This window comes from Hemicordylus capensis, chromosome 5, assembly GCF_027244095.1.
Source record: "Hemicordylus capensis ecotype Gifberg chromosome 5, rHemCap1.1.pri, whole genome shotgun sequence".
NCBI classification, from domain to species: Eukaryota; Metazoa; Chordata; class Lepidosauria; order Squamata; family Cordylidae; genus Hemicordylus; species Hemicordylus capensis.
Window position 1 is genome coordinate 122,337,795 of NC_069661.1, and position 12,455 is coordinate 122,350,249.

A 12,455-nucleotide genomic window follows, 5' to 3' on the forward strand; every position below is an offset into this window, starting at 1 on the left:
ATCATGGGGCTGTGTAACTAGGAGGACCTGCATCAGTCCCACTCAGAGGCATAGGAAAGTTGGAGGTCCCCCACCAGCACCTCACAGTCCCACTGTTGCCACCTTTATACACACACACACACACACACACACACACACACACACATGCCTTTGCATCCTTGCACCTACCTCTGGGAGAGGGCGACAGATGGCATTTCTGTATTTCCATGTCAGCTGTGCCACTTGCATTGGAAGCACATTGCTGCTGGGGCATGACCAGCATTGGGGCATGTCCAGGCTGCCATCACACTTTCCCAGTTGGTGAGTGGTTCTTCTGCCATCTGGGTGCTTCTTTTCTCTCCCTCGCTCCAAATGAAGGAGACAAAGGAAGCACCCGGTCCACAGCAGCAAACAAAGTTTGCTCACTGGATGGATTCTCTCTGTGTGAGGAGAGTTGAGGGATGCCCTGAGTGGCCCCTGGACATCAGCAGCCCAGGGACACTTGTCCGCCCACCCCCCAGTCCAATGGTGGCTACACCACTGTTCCCACTGTTTCTTTTGTCTGCAGTGATGAACCAGTGTTGGACTCAACTGAAGGCTTGTGAATGGAAACAAGTGCACCTGTGCCTCAGCCCTTAAATCTATTTCCTTTGCTAGATCTGCTCTACTTTGAAACTTTAAAAGTATAAAGTACCTCTGAGTAGGTGCAGTGTTTCCTCCACACATGAGAAACGTCCAAGTGTCCCCTTCTATCTGGGATTAGGTGAGAGGGATTCTGTCTGTAGGGATTCTCCAGACAGATGTGAGCCCAAGCCCAACCCTTTTTGTTGCAATTAAACACTGGCCTTTAGACAGCAAATAACATATCATGAAAAGTGGACATGGGATTGAGTGTCCCTTTGGAATGGCTCTGAAGATCATTCGTATTAGATATAGCAACATGTCAATTATAAATATACTATAGGAGACATAGAAAATCCCAAGAGTCCTTATGTCACAACGCCTGCTGCAATAGGCCAGATCCACTGTAAAGGGGACATTTGTTTTCTCCTTAGGAAATTGCTTGTGTAAATATTTTCTCAAAAGCCTGTTCTGTTGACTGTGCACCACTGACTTCCTAAACAACATTAAATAATCACCTCTAGGTTTTCAAAATGTTTATGTCAGCATTAACAAGCTGCTCCTTCATTATGAGCCTGTCAAAGATCAGAGGCTGAGATTATTGCAATAGATTCCTTTGAAATGCTAAAGTTGTTGCCCTGACAACTCTGGAGGAGAGCAGACTCTCGAGGTGGCCCAACTGTGGCTTTGCCTTTATGCCCTAGCAAAGGGTTTGAAATAAGCCACTGGCCAAAATACTATAATTACATGAGACACCATCAAGCCAAACACAAAAGTGCAGGGAAGGGTCACCAGGTATCTCAGTACCTATGCTTTTAAATAGTAAATGGACCAAAAAAATGCATACAAAGCATGTGTGATCTGGATTTTGGTTCATTCTTTTCTACCTACAATGTTGTATGAAAGATGCAATATGTTCAGTATAACTTGAAGCACTATGGCCCTTACCAAAAATTTATGACAAAAGGGAAATTATACCCTCCCCCAAAGTGATGTCTTTGAATCACTACCTGCACCTGACATTTCAGTGCAGTTTATTGCGCAGCTAATTTAAATACAATTTGGTGTCAGTCAGTCTCACTGTTTTATAGCAATCTCTTTTATAGCAACTTCACCTTCCAAACGTCACCTGCACAAGGGACTGGTAGGTTTAAAACACAGCAATCTCATACAGTTAATTTCCATTGTTTAGTGATTAGCAGAGAACAAATGTCTTACCAAAGATGCAGATCAACATTCATACCCTCCAGTGACACAAAATCAGTGTTGGTGAGCACTTATACTCTTCATTTCATCACACTCAGAAATATACACCCTAACACTATTTTTTTAAAAAAAGTTGGAAAAAGTAATCTGGAGTAGTACCAACTCTCCTTTCACTCCAGATAGATGTGTTCCTTAGTGCAAAATATTTTGCCTTTTGGCTGGCCAGGCTTAACTTCAGAATCTCAATAAGATGGATAATGTGACAGTTACACAGAATGTCCCAGGTTTAATCCTTAGAATCTCCAGGTAGGGCTCGGGAAGTACCTTGTCTGAAACCCTGGGGCTGCTGGCTGCCGGTCAGAATAGACAATACTGAACTAGATGAATCAATGCTCTGATGCAGTAGAAGGCAGCTTCACATGTTCAAAGAGCCCAATGTTCTTTTTTGTAGCCACAGAAGCAGTTTCTTGATCCGATTAACTGCCAGCAGCCTTCCTTATTCAATTTCCTCTCCTTTGCTCCTTACCTTATTGTAGCATTTAGCCTCCCTGTGGCTGCACTGCACAACCTTTGACTCAACATTCGAAATCATGTATACATCGCACATAAAATTACGCAGGGCTTGGATGTGGTCCAGACTTAGACCCAGAACTGATTAATTGAAATATGCTTAAAGCACCTCCCTGATTCTCAGGCCTGGCCACAGGTAGGTACAGCTGAATTGGCTGTAAGGGGAAGGAGCTTGGTAGTGTGCAAAGCTCAGCCACCACCATTTTCCACCCTCTTCAGTTGCTGTGTCTAAAGATAGAGCAGTGTGCCTTCACACACTCCAGTGTGCTTGCCTCTTTCAGAACCGTGACAGCAACCAGCATGCCACATGCAAGGGGAGTTATTTCTCACCAAATTTTGCAGTTAGGAACATAGGAAGTGGACTTATACCAAGTCAGATCATTGATCCATCTAGCTCAGCCATCTATAGTTTACACTGACTGGCAGCACTTCCTTTAAGGTTGCTGGCAAAATCTCTCCCAGCCCTACCTGGAGAAGCCAGGGAGTGGCTCTGGGTCCTTCTGCATGCAAACAGTTGCTCTGCCACTGAACTATTTTATTTATTTATTTATTTATTTATTATTTACATTTATATCCCACTCTTCCTTTGAGGAGCTCAGAGCGGTGTACATAGTTATCTTTATCCTCACAACAACCCTGTGAGGTAGGTTAGGCTGAGAGATACATGACTGGCCCAGAGTCACCCAGTGAGTTTCATGGTTAAATGGGGATTGGAACTCAGGTCTTCTCAGTCTTAGTCCAACACTCTAACCACTATCCTATGCATGCTATGCTATGCTGGCTATGGCCCCATCCCCTAAGGGGAATATCTTACAGCACTCAGATGTAGTCATCCATCCAAATGCACACCAAGGTGAACTGTGTTTGGCAAAGGGGACAATTCATGCTCGCTAATACAAGACCAGTTATAAGAACATGCCCTGCTGGATCAGACCCAAGGCCTATCTAGTCCATCATCCTGTTTCACACAGTGGCCCACCGGATGCCTCTGAGAAACCCACAGGCAAGAGGCATGCCCTCTCTCCTGCTGTTGCTCCCCTGCAACTGGGATTTAGAAGCATCTTGCCTCTGAGGCTGGAGGTGGCCTATAGCACTGAGTGCTTCCTGACTTGCTACAGAAGTATTTGAAGCTTGCATCCTTTATGTGTTCACTTATTCCCAAGCAGTAGCAGAAAAGTGAAGACCCATCTAGTGATGGTGCCATAAGTAAGAGATGTGTCAGAAAGGAAAACTCCAGGTTTTCCCCAACCCATTACAAATGAGCTCAAACCTGTACCAAACTTGTTGCCATCTCAGAAAGGCAGCAAAGCCAGGAGGTTTATCAATCTCCAGGTGGGTCATCCAGTAAGGCTGGTGGGTGACAAGTTGAAGAGACCCGTCTTAATCTAAGACAAATGATTAAATGGTCTTGGTGCTTCTGAAAGAAGACTAAATGTAGTAAAGGTGGGTTTAAGATTGTAGCAAATTATCTCTCCACATGTGCAACCCTAAGCAATAGAAAGAAGTACGTCAATATGAGGACACAGCTATGTCAAAGTTAGTTGGTTATATTAGAAGGGAAGGACAACAAAAGCATAATAGATATTTTCAATTAAAAGCTTTTTATTTAATAGTGGGAAAATAAGGCACACTCATTAATAGATATAACTGGTTTATTTGTATGTTTTAAAAATTATGTATAATTTTATAGAAAATAGTTGTTGATTTTAAAAAGGAGGATTAGTAAGTGGGTGCTGTATCTCTGGAGGCAATCAAAACGTCCTCAAAACTGAGATAAAATGGAGTCATACTCTGTATCTCCCCCACCCAACTCTTGAACACTAACAATCTAACAATATCTCCGTGTTTTTTAAAAAATCATTTTTGCCCCCTGGCAATCCAAATTATCTGGCTAGAAAAGCAACATTCTGTGAGGTGTATACACATGCACAACAAGCATATTTGCATTTTTAAAGGTACTAGCTGACCGGGTACCAATCACCTCCTTTCTGCCATGTCCCCACACATCCCATCTTGGAGAAATAATTATATAGATTTTTTTTCCAATTCTGCATAATTTTGATTGTGCTCATTTTTTTGAAGAGGAGCTATCCAGGGTGCTGGAGGCACACCCCCAATTGTCTTATCAGCCAATCTCTTGTTATGATGGAGGGTGTTGATCAGTTTCAGACTCAAACCCATTTGCAGTAGCTAGAAGAAATAGGAAAACCTGAAGGGAGGGGCATAGCTCCGTGGCAGAGCACATGCTTTGTCCGCAGGAGGCTATGGTTCAGTCTCCAGTATCCCCAGTCAACAAAGGAGCTCTGGTAGCACACCTTGAAAAGACCCTTTGTCTGCAACCCTAGAAAGCCATTGCCTGCCAGAGTAGGAAAGAGCCAGCTAGATAGACCAATGGTCTGACTCAGTATGAGATAGCTTCATATGTCAAAAGTTTATGTAGTGCAAACGATTGCTGGAAGAAAGAAAAAAGCATGCATAACCTTTCCCTAGGTTCTTTAGGTAGGCTGGGTCTTACTGGAGGTGTAGAAGAGGGAACTGCTCCTAATTCTGTGTTTCTCCCATGCTGTAGCACCTCCCTTGGGATGAGGCAACCTCAGTTTATTTTTCTTTACTTCACTTTAGCTGACCAGAACAGTATGCTGAGCTGGGTCCAGCCAATCACAGTTCTCGGATCTTGTCCAGTCTCTCTTGTTCCAGGTGTCCTCTTTTTTCCTCTCTTTAGCTCAGGCAAATGGCTGACAGCTTGGCTGAGATGTCCTTGACAAAGTACACCATGTTTATATATATACCTCTACAAAGAAAGCAAGTGCATTAACACCACAATTTAGGTACAAACCAACACTAAAGATGGCTAGAAACTTAGCTTTTTTAAAAAAACAGAAGAAAGCTGAGATTCTCATGAAGCTAAATTTGGCACCAATACAACATTCTGAGGCCATTCACATGACCGGGCGAGTGTGGGGGAAGCCTGGGTCCAACTCTCCCCCCACCCGGCCATAATAGAGCAATGTTGCTGGGAATGCAGACCACACTCCTTGATTATCTGCACAATGGTCCCTGCCTCCAGGAATCCCACAATGCACTGTGCACCAAGTGAGGTGCATTTTAGGATTCCCCTGTCAAACGGGCACTCTAGGCACTCATCTCTGTGTCTCTTTGGGCAGCCAGGTTAAGGACGTGCTCACAGCTTTAACCTTGGCTAAGAGCCGGGCTAAGTAGTTGGTTTAGGCTGGGCAGGAGCACCAGGATCTGTGCGGATCCTGGAGCTCCACACGAGTAGCCTAACTCAGGCTAGGCTGCCCTAGCATGGGTTAGGCAGCTCATAAGAAAGCCTTTATCTGTTGGGGTTTTTTGTTTTGTTTTGCTGTACTCTGATGAAATTGTGGAATACACAAAACTCCACCCTATGTTATCTGAGCTTCTGATAATATCTATTTAATGTTTCCCACTATGATCCTTCCACTGAATGCTAGGGACACATGTTAAGGAAATTAGTATGAAGAAAGAGGAAGCATGTTTATGGGAGATGAAGGCATCAAGGCTCCAAGACTGGGAAACATCAAGGCTCCAAGACTGGGAAAAGACATGCCATCTTTTCTCCACTCCTTCATTAAAAAGCCCTCCCAGCCCAGCCTTTGGTTCTTTTTCCCATCGCAATCAGTAGTATGGAAAAGGCTACTGTAAATATCTATGAAGAGCCTTCATTGTCCCCCTAATTCCCTTAGACCTCTTCTCTGCCGTGATGCCTACAAATCTTTGGCAGTAGCTAAGCAGCTGGCATGCCGTGATCGCAGCTTGCCGTGCTGCGCATAATCAAGTCTTTGTTACTTTGCGCTCTTCCATCTGTTTCTGGCACCCACCTGTTGTCTCCGAACTTCTATTGTATGCTCACTGAAGCAATACCAAACCACATTTCCTCATGAGCTGAGGTGAAGCTCATCATATTGGTAAACTCTCTACTTCCATACTTGGATCAATGCTACAAAGTACAGTGAATACACTGAAACTAATATTCGTGCTTGAAAGACCTGTCCGTGTGATCATTTACTTAATGTCAAAATCACGTCTGTCAGGAACATAATACAAACTGGTTAGCAGCCACATTGTAACTAAAACAGAGGCTGCCTTTGGACAGACTCCTGTGGGGAGTGATTTGTAACACCAGGGGCTATTTAAGAACGCTTGGAGATCTTTAAGGCTACAGCTGCTGAAATTCCAGTTCTCACTGCTCCTGCTCAGTAGCTGTTCTATGGACAACCTGCTAGTTGCTGCTGATCTAATCAGCAGCAGCTGGCCAGTCGTGTATGCTTTCCTATCCCCCACTAGTGATATAGCAGTATCACTAGCAATATTCAGTGACTGAATGTGATCTAGGGATGCGCTTGAAATACGATTCAGCATCCGAATCGCAGGGACATCCCTTTTAAAATTATGGCTTACACAGCTCCTCCAAAGAAGAGGCCATGTGCATGCTGGCGTTGTGCAGGAGCAGCTGGGAGACATCCCACCAGTGCATGAGCATAGCTGGGGGGAGCACTGGGATTATGGGCAATGGTGGTGATTGGAGGAGCAGCAGATATGGACCTGCTCTCTCCTCCACTTTAAAGAGGCTATATAAGCCTGTGATCCAGATGACGAATTGCGTTTTGGCACATCCCTAGTGTGATCTATTTATTGGGCTGCAGGCACATGGCTAATGAGAAGTTTGTGATGGTGTCAGTCTCATAGCCTGCTGCCATGACTATGCTTCTGAACAAGATTATTGCTCCAAAACAACATAGTAAGCACTGTCATTTGTCTATCAAGATAGGGGTTTATTTCATTTTAGTTTTTAAAAAATTGATTGTGTATATTCTCCGTATTTTCTCCGATGTTTAACAGCTACATAAAACCACTGGGAGAGATCATCGGGGATTTGGTGCAGAGTGTTATCAATATGCTGATGACACCCAAATCTATTTCTCCATGTCAACATCATCAGGAGAAGGCATGACCTCCCTAAATGCCTGCCTGGAGGCAGTAATGGGCTGGTTGAGTGATAACAAACTGAGGCTGAATCCAGATAAGATGGAAGTACTTATTGTGTGGGGTCGAAACTCAGGAGACTATTTTGATCTGGCGGTTCTGGATGTGGTCATGCTCCCCTGGAAGGACAGGTATGCAGTCTAGAGGTGCTTCTGGATCCAAACCTCTTCCTGGCGTCCCAGGTTGAGGCAGTGGCCAGAGGTGCTTTTTAATCAGCTTCGGCTGATATGCCAGCTGCATCTGTTTCTTGAGATGAACTACCTCAAAACATTGCTGGTAACCTCTAGGCTAGATTACTGCAATGCGCTCTACGTGGGGCTGCCTTTGTATGTAATCCGGAAACTGCAGATGGTTCAGAACATGGCAACCAGGTTGGTCTCTGGGTCATCTATGAGAGACCATATTACTCCTGTGTTGAAGGAATTGCACTGGCTGCCGATATGTTTCCGGGCAAAATACAAGGTGGTGTTCATTACTATAAAGACCTAAACAGCTTAGACCCTGGGTATTTAAGAGAACGTCTTCTTTGCCATGAGCTCCACCGCCTGCTAAGATTGCCTGGAGAGGTCCACCTGCAGCTGTTGCCAACACGTCTGGCAGCTACTCGGGAATGGGCCTTCTCTGTTGCAGCCCCTGGATTTTGGAATGCGCTCCCTGTTTTAAATAAGAGCCTCTCTATCTCTGGCAACTTTTAAAAAGGCACTGAAGACACATTTATTCACCCAGGCTTTTAATTAAATTTATAGTTCTAAATAATTTTAATACTGGGTTTTAAATCTTTTAAATTTTTAAATGACTTTAATTGTTAATTAATTTAATGTTTTAAATTATTTTAATTGTTTTTAATTTTTAATTTTTAATTATTTTAATTTAAAGTTTGCCCAGAGATGCAAGTTTTGGGCAGTATAGAAATATTTTAAATCCAATTTAAATAAATAAATATACAATATTTGCATATTGTACAGCTGATATTCTCTCTCTGAAACACACACACACACACACACACGGCTCACTTCTCTAGTACCATCACCTCTCTAGAGAGAGCCAGTGTAAACAGTCTTATTTTGAATGTTCAGGCCAGATCTCAATTCTGATACTAAATATCAAATTCTGAGTGGAAAATTCAAATCATTAAATTTGAAGAGTCACTGAATTTCAAGGGTGGGATCTGATTTTGGGTGTTCTTCCTGAGGGGTTTTGTTGGTTTTGGGGTTCCCCCCCTTTTCCTCCCCCCTCCAAATTGCATTTCACCTGTAATGCCAACATATGAATAAATGTCAGTAAACATTGACATGTATGGCATGTAGCAAAAGCATTAGAAAACCTGGAGATTAGTCAACTACAAACAGCTACTTACCATGACAGCTAAATGGAATTAAATGGAACTTACTTATGAGTAAACATGGTTAGAATTGAGCTGGAAAAGTTCACTTCCTAATGATAAGCGACACCCACACAAAGATTAGTTAAAATCTTTTTCAGAGGGCCACAATCTTAGACTTATGGTTACTATACTCGACACACACTCGCAAGAACTTCCTTTATGAAAATAAGCATGTTTGCTAAAAAGCAAAGATGTTTAAGGTTTAATTAAGAAGAATCATACTTGTTTAAAAATATATATATATTATGAGGGGGTTGGGTGTTTTATTTTTGTAAATATGTTGGGGATATTACGCAACTGTAAATGTGAGATTGACACAGGAGATCTCTGGACCATTGATCTGGAGCTTCATTCTTAGTTTCCTTTTCTCATTACTATCTATGAAGTTAGTTGAGCCATCTATGAAGTTAGTTAATTTAAGTTCCTGGAAACAGGTGACTGTAAAGCCTATATAGTATTGATTACAAGGGAAGATTAAATAGATTAGCATCTAATACTGACAAAATGCTTTCTAATTAGCCTCCAAGAACTGCAGCTTACAAAATCTTTCATCTTCCAGGCTGTGACTTTAGTAGACTCTAGCTATTTTTAGAAAGTCCCTTCTTAAAATGAACAGGAAAATATTGTGCCAAAGGTCAGTCTCATATTGTGTGTGCATGTAACTTTTTGCATCACCCTCTTGTGCTTCAGCAATCAAGCCATGCATTATTATAGAATATTCAGTAGGGTGTTGTGGTTTCTGAGAAGATTTACATGGACCTCACTGAGGAACTATTTAGACCCCCTAAAAAACAAACACACACATATAGCAAAATGAAACTGGTTTTTACATCTCTGGTTTTCTGTAAATGGCAGAAACTGGTTTTTGCATCTCACTTTTAACAGATCAAAGCAAGATGCAGATCATAAATGGTTGTTTTTCTACATGCTTGTATAATAAAAGCCAGCGTGGTGTAGTGGTTATAGTGCTGGACTAAGACCGGGGAGACCCAAGTTCAAATCCCCTTTCAGCCATGAGACTTGCTGGGTGACTCTGGGCCAGTCACTTCTTTCTCAGCCTAACCTACTTCAAGTTCACAGGGTTGTTGTGAGGATAAAACCGCTCTGGGCTCCTTGGAGGAAGAGCAGGATAAAAAATGGGTAATAATAATAATAATAATCCTGGCCAGCAACTGGTTTTCCTAAAGGGCCACTTTGAGAGGAAAGAGAGAGGCAGAGAGAGAGAGAGAAAGAGAGAGACAGCTTGCCTAGTAGTTTACTCCACATAGCCCTTAAAATGGACCGCTCTTATTTTGCAAGAAATACTGCCCTTTTAAATACCTCTCTTAACCCTAGATTGGCAAAGTTGTGACCCAGAAACACCTACTGTATGGGAGATTTGGCCTGGTGCTCTAGTTATTGGCCCCTATTGAACAATGTGTAGCAGAGTTAGCTTCTTACTAGGAAGCACTATAACACATATCACTCACAACAAACATATTTAGTCTGTGGATTTTTGCTCTAGAAAATAAAAATGCTCACAAAGCAAACCCCCTGTAACCAAGAAAGCCTTATATGTGGAAGAAAACCTGAATATATTTAATTTGTGAATATAATAATATTACCCTGCCATCAATTTTGGAATTTTAGGTAAAGGTAAAGTGTGCCATCAAGCAGGAGGAAGATGTGGCTGAGGAGATGGTGAGGTACTGTGGTCACAGATACAACTTGAGGTAAAAGGGGAAAGTCTGTGAAGCAGAATTGCAGGGAAATGGGGATGAGTAGAGATGAAAGCAAGGAAGCAATATCAATACGATGAATATTTATATACCACTTTTCAACAAATGTTCCCAAAGCAGTTTACACAAACAAATAAAATAAAATAAAATACATGACTCCCTGTCCCAAAGGGCTCACAATCTAAAAATAATCAATCAAGGCTGCCTGAGCTCCTTGTTCTTCACACTCAGGGCCAAATTAACCCACAGGCTAATAAGCCTTAGGCCTTCAGATTTTTAGGCCCTGCTTTAGCCCCCCCCCCCCCATTCTGGCTCTCCTATTAGCACTGGGCTGCTTATAACCTTAATTTGGCCCTGCTCAAAATTAACTGCTACCCACCCCTGATCTTTCTTGTATTACTGGCTCAAGATTCAGTTGTCAATACACTTGAGTTCATTTTGAAATCCATTTACCTGACATTGCTTCCATCCTTGAGCCCTGGGAAGTGCTATTTTGTGAGCTGTCCAAAGTGCAGTCTCGCCACTTGTTTATGTGACATAACTCCTGCTAACTGGGTAAAGAGGCACATTTCATAGTGGTGATTTTCTTATATTCCGCAGTGGGAGAGCAACTGGCTCTATTCAGTCCCGGTGCAGCATTCTTTCAGTGACTTTTGCTGTTGTCCACCTTTTTAAAAAAGTCACAACAGCAATTAGCTTAACCCATGCAGAGCATCTATGTGGTAGTACTTGATTGCTTCCCTCACCCCCTGCCACAGCCCCACCTCACCTCAGAGATCTCTCCACCTTCACCTGAGCCACACTCCTCCTCCTCCATCTGGTTGCTTCCATCCCCCTCTCCCTTCTTGGTCACTCCTCCATCCCTTTACTCCATCTCCCTCACCCCTCTTGGCTGTGACTGCAGCATTGCTGGCACCTATTAGCCAAGCTGCAGCCCCCTATTCCCAGAGACCTCCCTACCTTCACCCAAGCCCTGCTCCTGCTCATATCCACAGGAACAGCAGCGGTTGACCAGGCCCTTCCTCGCTGCCGCCACCACCATGACCGCTCGTTCCCCTCAGGCCGCTGACAGGCCTGGGCTCATCTCTTGCATGCATGCCTCCCTCCGCCAATGGCCCAAACAGCAGCAATGGTTGACTGGGCCCTTCCTTGCTTCTGTCGCCATAGCCACTCATTCCCCTCAGGCCACTGACAGGTTCAGGCCCATCCCTCACCCTTCCTTCTTTCTCTCTTCCCTTCCTTCTTTCTCTATTCTCCTCTCTTTCTCTCTCCTCCACTCGCTTTCCCCCTCTGTCTTCCCCTCCCCCTCCCCCCCCCCCTCTCTCTCTCTCTCTCTCCCCCTTCCTGAGTTAACAGATCTTATTCATCTTGTTTCCTCATCTAATTCACACAACGGCAGCCTCCTTCTCCTGAAGAGGCTCATTTCTCCTTCACGACCCCTCTCTTCACAGACCCCTGCCCACTATCCTTTTATATATAGAGATTTTTCTCCTCTACAATCAAGAACATTTTCCAACCAGTAACAGTTGCATTCCAACTGACCTTAACCATCACAGGCTCCTCCTCCTTATCTGCATAAGGAATCCCCATTGCCCATGGTGTTTCTGCTCTCACAGGCTCCTCCTCCCTATCTGCATATGGAATCCCTACTGGCCAATCAGGTGCTTTTGCTCACAAACTCTCAAGAGAGCTGCCATGCACAGGATTAGCCACAGGTATGCCTTAGAGAATTAAATACGTATATAGATAATAAAGACTGTGATCAGTATTCTCTCGAATTTTTATCACCAGTGAGTGGAAAGAGCTTGTTCTGGACAGTGTACACACATAACTCTCACACACACCAGGAATCAATTTAAAAAAAATTCCCCAGGCTCCCAGAAATAAGGAATGCACCACGCAAAGCACGGAGTGCAATTTTTAAAAACATTTTTTTACCCTACCTCTTGTCT

General features: G+C 43.4%; 1 long non-coding RNA gene across 1 annotated transcript; it reads right to left on the reverse strand.

Annotated features, from left to right (window-relative positions):
- Nucleotides 1-3,964: 3,964 nt before the first annotated feature.
- On the reverse strand, nucleotides 3,965-11,784 carry LOC128325937 (uncharacterized). The gene is made up of 3 exons (XR_008307751.1): nucleotides 11,273-11,784; nucleotides 10,957-11,170; nucleotides 3,965-5,167 (listed from the first exon to the last, which is right to left on the reverse strand). It is a non-coding gene; the product is annotated as an uncharacterized LOC128325937 (long non-coding RNA).
- Between the last annotated feature and the right edge of the window lie 671 nt (nucleotides 11,785-12,455).